The sequence below is a fragment of the Sturnira hondurensis genome, unplaced genomic scaffold (genome assembly GCF_014824575.4).
Source record: "Sturnira hondurensis isolate 20B ecotype Veracruz unplaced genomic scaffold, ASM1482457v3 Scaffold0014384, whole genome shotgun sequence".
Lineage (NCBI taxonomy): Eukaryota > Metazoa > Chordata > Mammalia > Chiroptera > Phyllostomidae > Sturnira > Sturnira hondurensis.
In genome coordinates, this window is record NW_028087015.1 from 14,579,975 (window position 1) to 14,588,892 (window position 8,918).

Below are 8,918 nucleotides of genomic sequence, written 5' to 3' on the forward strand. Positions count from 1 at the left end.
TATTCCATGTCTCCCTTTCCATCAATAAATGCAGACCAGATATTCTCTCAGGAATGGTGGATACAGCAAAGAACAAGGCAAACCACCCTGCTCACGGAGCTTTGTCCTAGTTGGGGACAGGTCACAAACAAATGGACAGCCAAACGTATCAGTAACTGTCAGGTAAGGATTGCGGTGTTATGAGGAAAATTAAAGGTGAATTGGGGGTATGGAATGATGGGGAAGATTCTGTTTTAGATGGGCTATCAGGACAGGCTTCTTCATGGAGGTGACATTTGAGCAGAGACCTGAGTAAGTGAGGGAGAGATAGACTGTGCATTTTCTGGGCAAAGGGAAGCAACTTGCCAAGGCCCTGGGTGAAAGAGAACTTGGTATGTGAACGGGGAACAGCATGGGGGTCACTGTGTTCTATGCAGACAGAGTCAAGAAAAGAGAAAGAGAAATGACTAAGAGCGGGCTCAGATTCCATGGGATGATATAAATTGCGGCAGAGTATGATCTTGAGTCTGAATACAAAAGCAAAACTAAGAAGAATTTTGAGAAGTATACTTTAAAACAGTCAAAAGTGCATGGTAGACCTCCTTCATTTTCAATTTTGCTTCAGGGGACTTGTTTCTAGGGAGGTACAAAGAGCCTGAAGGGCACGTGGGCCTTGATAAACACGAGAGAGAGAGAGCTGCACGGAGAGTCCAGCTCTGAATGTCAGGCAGAGAGGGAGAAGGAAGGCAGAGGGTGATGGGCACAGGAGCAAGTTCCGAGGGTGAGAGCAGGTTGCAACAAAGCTGAGCAAGAGTCAGAGGGTCTCTTTGTACTGCATTTTTTGCTTTTATTATTAGTCTGTTACACAAATAATACATGTTGCTTGTAAAAATATTAGAAAATACAGAGAAGAAAAGAGGAAAGGAAATCATTCTAATTCGCAAATCTAGAGATAGCTATTGTCAATATCTTGCTACATATAATTCCATTTTTTCTGCCTTTACATATAACTACACTTATATATTTTTGTATAAATAAAATCAGATATATTACCTCATGATCTTTTTTTGCATTTGTTATTTCATAAACATCCTCGAGACCATAGACATTTTTGGTGCACGCAGGAGGATTTCCATTTTATGGTTCACCTGTGGTTTTTATTTGAACACTCTCCTGGTCACATAGGGCTTTTCACATATTGGCCTTCATTAAAAAACCATGTAATAAAGCTTTCTCAGTGTTCATTTGGGGCACTTACCTACTTATTCTTTTTTTTATTAGATTAGTTTTAAGTTATTTGCTTTTAATTTATTTTTAAGCATAGTTGATATACAATCTTGTATTGGCTACATTAGTTTCAGGTACACAATAGAGTGATTTGACATTTTTCTACCTTACAATGTGATTACCCCACTAAATCTAGTAACATCTGTCACTGTGCAAACTTACCACGATACTATGACAACATTTCTTATCTCACTATTTCTCAGTACCAAGTACTCAGATGTGGAATGGCTAGGTCGAAGTATTCTGACTTTCAGAGCTCTGGGTGTGTCAGCCAGCAGCCCTCTCTATGGCTCTGGTGACGGCAACCCCCGATCCCCAACCCGACGCGAGACTGGAGACTGCATCCCGTTTCATTTTTGTTCATCCGCCAGCTAAATGGTGGCACTACCCAACCGGTCTTCCAGTTTCCCTCCTGGTTACTACTTTTTCATGTGTTTTCTGGCCTTTTCTAAACTGTCTCCTTCTTTGGCCTACTCTATTTACCAACCTTCCCTTTTTCTCGTTGCTTTTGAGAATTCTTACTATGTTCATATTAATTGTGTTACATATGTTACAACAGTTTCCTGATATTCCAATGATCATTGCTGGGATTTTTCATCTGGAGATATTTTAAATCTTTGTGACAACAGATCTGTAGTTTTGTGTTTTACTCTAGTGTTCTGCTGAGAAAGACCTCCTCCACTCAAAACTCTATACACATGCAGTTTATCTTTCTGTTGGTAAACAAGTGTTAACCTTTTAACCCAGCTGGCTTTCTTAGTCCCACCAACATGCTGGTGAGAAGAAAGTCCAAAACAGCACCGCACTCCTCATTGTACTAGGATTCCTCTTCACATCAGTACTCTTCCTTACAGTCTGCTTCTACTGGGTCCCAGAGTCCCCAGACAGAAGTGACCCTGTGGCCACTTACAGGGAGCTCTCCACAGAGAGAGACACAATGGAGTCACAATGGAGAGGAGAGTGGAGGTGCTACTGGCATCTGATAATAGAGGCCAGAGGTGCTGCTGCATGTTCTACAAGGCACAGGACAGCCTCTGTTGCTTCTGAAGGGTTATCCAGCACTGTGTGGCAATAGTGTTGAAGCTGATAAACCTGATTTAGAACAATGAGGAAAATGGTCTTCTCCATGTCCCCTTTCTAATTTTCTCCCAGTTTAATTCAAGAAGGAAAATGTTGACCTCTGCATAGAAACACCTGAGTGATGAGGAAAAAGGGTTTGAGGAGTCGGGGACTTCTCCTCTGGTAGGGAGATCCTGCAAAACCAACTTTGTTTCAGGCAGCCAGCCCAGCACCTCACCCTGGGTCTTCTCTTCTGCCCAGTACACCTTGAGTGTCCATTAGCAGATGTGATGTGGGCAATATTCTCTTTTACTACTTGTTATTATTTACAATAAATAAAAATATAATTAAAATTGTAAAAATTCCTGCTTTTTTAGCCCAGTGAGGGCACCCCTGGACTTCCTCTGGAGCTCACATTCTAGGTCATGTTCTCCACACGTGACAGGCAGAAATTGCCCATGTACTTGACTTTGGCTATAGGAAGGTTTACTATAAAGGCCTGAGGCTCCTTTCCCAGAAAGTCCCTGCTGGCTTGTCTGTGTTGTCCTACTTTATTTTTGTTTTTTCTTCCAAATATGATTTAAAAGACCAAAGGGAACACTTTAGAGAGTTACTTCACAAGCAACTCTCATTCATTCTCTTCCTGCAAAAACAGGGAGACAGAGAGCTCTTCCTACTTGGGGTCCCCCAGGAGTTCTTCGGGAGGAGTGGCATTCAACTTGTAACTGGCAGGCACATCTCCTGGCACATTCTGGTGGATCTGGGTGTCAAGGATGACAAAACATCTGTGGTTGGTGGGGCAGACACCTGGGGTGTAACAAAACACAGAGCATGAAAAGAAAAAGTATTTCATTCATAGATGGTATTGCCTGACTGAGTCAGCTGAACTGGCCCTGGTTATTTTCCAATTTGGGAAGGATAACTGTTCCCAAAGATGCACCCCCAGCTCCCGTAGGGAGTTCACATGAACAGAAACTGGTCCCATCAGGGAGATATGTTTATTTTTAACATTCTGGAAGCATGTCATTGGTAACCAGTTTGTTCACTGTGAATTAGCTACCAATGACTGAATCACACTTTAAAATTCTTTAGACAATCAAGCACAATTTTGATGCCTTGAGGGGTTAGAATTTCTTTCCCTGACAATACACCCCAGGCATCTCTGCCTGTTTTTAAAAAAACCCTACTTTTTAGGTTTGTTTAAATTTGACCCTTGAGAAGAATTCCAAACTAACTTGTCAGAGAATGTGGACTTTCCTTTCTGACTTTAAACACTACTGCACATTCTTAGGTTCAATGGCCTGTAAAATGCCTTGTGTACTTTGAAAGAAGGAGGAGCTCATATTTGAATGCTAATGATCTATTTAAATTATAAAAGTATCTAGGTTCTTAATATTTATCTATTAGTCTGAACACAAGGTGATTCTAACAGTGAAACTTGATTTCTAATTTAATAATAACTTAATTCACAAAGGAGACTACCACCTACATTTGCCCATGAACAGCACCAGAACATAATGTAGTATATACAGTCCCTGCCTCTTTTCTATTTTGATAGTGGTTTTTTTGGTATATATATGACATTTACCATATTAGCCATTTTAAATGTAATTCTGAGGTATTAAGTATATCCACAAGGTTGTGTAACCATTACCACTACCAGAACTTTTTAATCATCCCCAGCAGAAATTCTCTACCTGTTAAGCAACACTAGCAATAGCCAGACATTGATTATAGTAACTCATCAACTCCTCTCATTAAGCTTAAAATTATTTGTACCCCATTTCAAAAATGGGCAAACATGAGGTTCAGGTTTATTGAGTCACCCTGTTCATTGGTGGTGAATCTAGATCCCAAATCAAGCTTTAGTTATGACTCCCTATTATTCAATCTATTCCTTCCCAGTGCTCTCCACTCCTCTCCCAACGTGCTGCTGGAAAGACCCATGACGGCACTTATTTCAGTCCCCATTTCCTAGGAGTTACATATATTGGTGTTCACAATTGTCTACCTGAACCTTTATTAAACACGTGGTATCTATGGTTATTATCCCCATTTTACAGATCAGGGAACAGAGGCTCAGCTCATTTCTGTGCTTACTGCACTGCACAGTTGTTACATAACCAAAATAAGCAGGTACATGCTGGTGAGAACTGAGAAGACCAGGTTATTGGCTCGGCAATGCTGGTTTGGTTTGTGTATGGTCTGATTACCTATCTTTACACAGTATTATGCAAATCCACTTAGCCACTCAATGTCAAGTATGATCCTGAAGGTTTCCTCTTTTCTCCCATAAGGCTGTTCTTCAGATCCACCACCAACTAGTGCCATTAACAACATCATACTGTCAATAAACCTTAAAAACCAACTGAAGACCAGCTAATCAGAAGTTTTATAACTAACAGTTTACAAAGAAGCCACATCGAGACTGGTGAAAAGGACAGAGACTCAAAAATGGCTAGTCCCACATCCATGTGCAGCACTTATTACCGACAATGGTCCCTCTGGAGGAGCAAGGAATTTCAATCCCACACCGGGCTCCCTGGCCTGGAGCACCAGTGCCAGGGAGAGGAGCCTGCATGACATCTGGTCGTGAAAATCAGTGGGGATTCTGACCACCTTGGAGAGACCCAGGTACCCTCTTCAAGGGCCAGCACACAAAATCTCATTTGTGGCCATTCACCTTGGGCTTTGGCAGAGGGATGGCAACTCAGAGCCAACTGGAGTCATATAGGGAGAGACTGGGTTGTGTGCCTTCAAGGAGAGGGCTAAAGGGACAGCCACCATTGTCCCTCTGCCTACTCCCTCTCCCACATTGCCCAAAGATGCCATCCTTCCTGGGTCAAGCACTTCCCTCCATATGACACCCACCTCATGGGATTCACTGGCCCCACCCTCCTGACTCCCTGTGGCACCACCTTGGCAAGCTCACACTCTGTGGAGGAGTCAGCTGGCTGTGGCCAGCCTGGGTCCACAATGCAGGCTTTCTTGGAAACCTCTCAGGGAGTTCCATCTCCCATCCCCACTCCCTACGCCTCGACCAATGCACTATTCCCATGCAGAACTCTTCCTCTGCATCACCAGAACCTAATCTGTTTTAGCATGATGAACTCTACTGGCCCCAGCCTGACAATTCCCTGAGACCCCTCCCCACCACAAAGGTGCCCAGGCCCCAGGGTGGTGGCATCTGGCCTTGATGTACCCTGAGAATTTTGCTGAGTGGCCTCAGACCTAGCACTGGTGCTGAGTTTGAATATCTATCAAGCTGGTGAGCAGCAGTTTGCTCCTGCCTGGTTACTTACTGAAAACCTACCTCACACAACCTGGTGATTCACTGCCAGAGGCTCTTTGAGTAACAGGCAGTCAGCAAGTGGAGGCAGATTTTGGGGTGCATTGGGACTTTTGTCATGTTCCTCAGCTCTGGTGCTAGTAGAAGCCAGCCTTGGTGTGTAGCTTGGCCCCTCCTATGCACAGTCAGGCCAGGGAGAGTCAGCCACAACCTGTGCCTCACTTTGTAGCTCCTAACAGATACCCCAGGGACAGTTCCTGGCTGCATCTGACATTGATCTGCACCAGAGTCACTCTCAAGAAGCCCCAGAACCAACATACCCAGTGGCAGGCTTCAGAGCACATTAGGAGCACCACCCAGTTAGCTCCACAAGTGGAAAACCCCAAAGGAAATCTCAGCAGGAAACAGACCCTGCTGGGGTGAAGTCCACTTCACGCAGTCAGTCCCTGCACAGCAGCTCATACATTGTGGTAATGAGTAGTCATTATTACCAGCCAGGCTAAGAGTCAGCCCTTCCTTTGGATGAGCCAACAGCAACTAAGACTCAATTGCAATAGGAGGGCTCACATAACCAACACAAGGGACAATCCCGGAGCACCTCAGACCTAGCACTGGTGATCAGGGAGACAGTACCACTGAGTCCCATAAGATACCTACTACCTAAGACCACTCTACCAAGACCGGGAGACAAGCAGACCTACCTGATACACAGAAATAAATACGTTAGAGGCAGTCAAAATGGGATGACAAAGAAGCATGACCCAAATAAAAGAATAAGAGAAATACCCAGAAAAACAACTAAATGAAATGGATATGGAATTGAAAACAATGATTATCAGGATACTCAAGGCCCTTAAGAGAAGAATAAATAAACTGAGTGGGAACTTCAACAAAGAGATAGTAATCATAAGAATGGACATAGAAACCATAAAAAGGAACCAGTCAGAAATAAAGAATACAATAACTGAAATAAGGAATTACACTAAACAAATCAATAATAGATTAGATGAAGCAGAAGACTAAATCAGCAATTTGGAAGACAAGGTAGCAGAAAACACTTGATTGGAATAGCAAAAAAATGCAAAAATACTTAAACAAAATGAGGATCGTTTAAGGGACCTCTGGGACCACATGAAGCATGACAGCATCTGCATGCACCATAGGTGTATCACAGGAAGAGAGAGACAGCAAGAAATTGAGACCCTATTTGAAGACATAATGATGGAAAATTCTCTAACTTGGTGAAGGAAAAAGACAAATAAGTGCAGGAAGCACAGAGAGTCCCAAACAAGATGAACCCAGAGAAGCTCATAGCAAGACACATCATAACTAAAATGCCCAAGGTTAGAAACAAAGGGAGAACCTTAAAAGCAGCATGAGAAAGACAGTTACCTACAAGGTAGCTTTCATAACACTGTCAGATGATTTATCAACAGAAATATTTCAGGCCAGAAGGGAATGGGATAAAATATATTCAAAGTGGTAAAAAGCAAGGGCCTTCAAATAAGACTACTATATCTAACAAAGCTATTATGTAAAATCAATAACCTCCCCCCTCAAAAAAACTAGAGTTTATTACCACCAAACCAGTACTATGAGAAATGTTAACAGGACTTATTTAGGAAGAAGCAAATAAAATAAAGAGGAACATAATTATTTTAAAATGGTAATAAATATGTGCCTATGGATCATCACTTTAAATGTAAATGGATTAAATATTCCAATCAAAAGATATAGGGTAGCTGACTAGATAAGAAAATGAGAAGACTTCCACCAAGATGAAGGCGCAGGTGGAAACACTGTGCCTTCTCCTACAACCAAGTCTGAATACAACAAAGGTTTGGAGAATAAAGACACAGCCAAAGAACAGAAAATTGAACTATAAGGAAGTCTGACAACAACGAACCATTCAACCAGACCAGTAAGAGGGGCTGAGCCAGCAGCAGAGCAGGGTCGGGCAGGAAAGATGCCCCGATCCCAGGCGCCCAGGCAGCTGGGGGAGCATTGGGCGGACCCAGTGAGGGCGCGGGGCGGCAGTCTGACCGAGGCCACACATTCACGCGCAGTGGGATGGACGGCGCAGTCACCAGCAGCAGGAAGCAGCAGAGGGGACCACCATTGCTCCCCTTTGACCCAGGCCCCACATACAGCATCACAACCCAGTGACTGAGTTTCCCCTCCCTGGTGAACACCTAGGGCTCTGCTCCTCATACATAACAGGCACGAACAGTCCAAAACATGGCTCAAGAACTCAAAGCCCCAGAGCTGATAACTCTAAGTAATCAAGAAATAGAGAACCTCTCAGATGCACATTTCAAAATACTGGTGATAAGGATGCTCACAGAACTGGTTGATTTTAGTCACAAATTAGAGGAACATATGAAGGCTAAACTAATTGAAATGAAGGGAAATGCACAGGAAACCAATAGTGATGGAAAGGAAACTGGGACTCAAATCAAGGAAGTGGGCGAGAAGGAAGGAAGAAATGACCAAACAGAAAAGTGTGAAGTAACAAGAATTCAAAAAAATGAGGAGAGGCTTAGGAACCTCCAAGACATCTTTAAACATTCCAACATCCGAATTATAGGGGTTCCAGAAGGGGAAAAGAAACAGCCATGAGTGGAAAACTTATTTGAACAAATAATAAAGGAGAACTTCCCCAGTCTGGCAAAGGAAATAGACTTCCAGGAAGTCCAGGAATCTCAGAGAGTCCCAAAGAAGTTGGATCCAAGAAGGAACACACCAATACACATCATTACACTAGACAAGATTAAAATGAAGGAGAGAATCCTAGAAGCAGCAAGAGATAATGGGACAGTTACATACAAAGGAGTTCCCATCAGGCTGTCAGATGATTTCTCAAAAGAGACCTTACAGGCAAGAAGAGGCTGGAAAGAAGTATTCCAAGTCATGAAATCCAAAGACCTACATCCAAGATTGCTCTATCCAGCAAAGTTTTCATTTAGAATGGAAGGACAGATAAAGTGCTTCTCAGATAAGATAAAATTCAAGGAGTTCATCATCACCAAGCCCTTATTATATGAAATGTTAAAGGGACTTATCTAAGAAAAAGAAGATAAAAAATAGGAACAGTGAAAGGACAGCAAACTCACAGTTATTAACAATCACACCTAAAACAAAAGCAAACCAAGAGGACAGCTAGATCGGGAATGGAACCATAGAAATGAAGAACACATGGAGGGTTAGCAACAGGGGAGTGGGAGGAGGAGAAGGGGGAGAAGGTACAGAAAATAAGTAGCATAGACGGTAGGTAGAAAATAGATAGGGGGAAGGGCAAGAATAG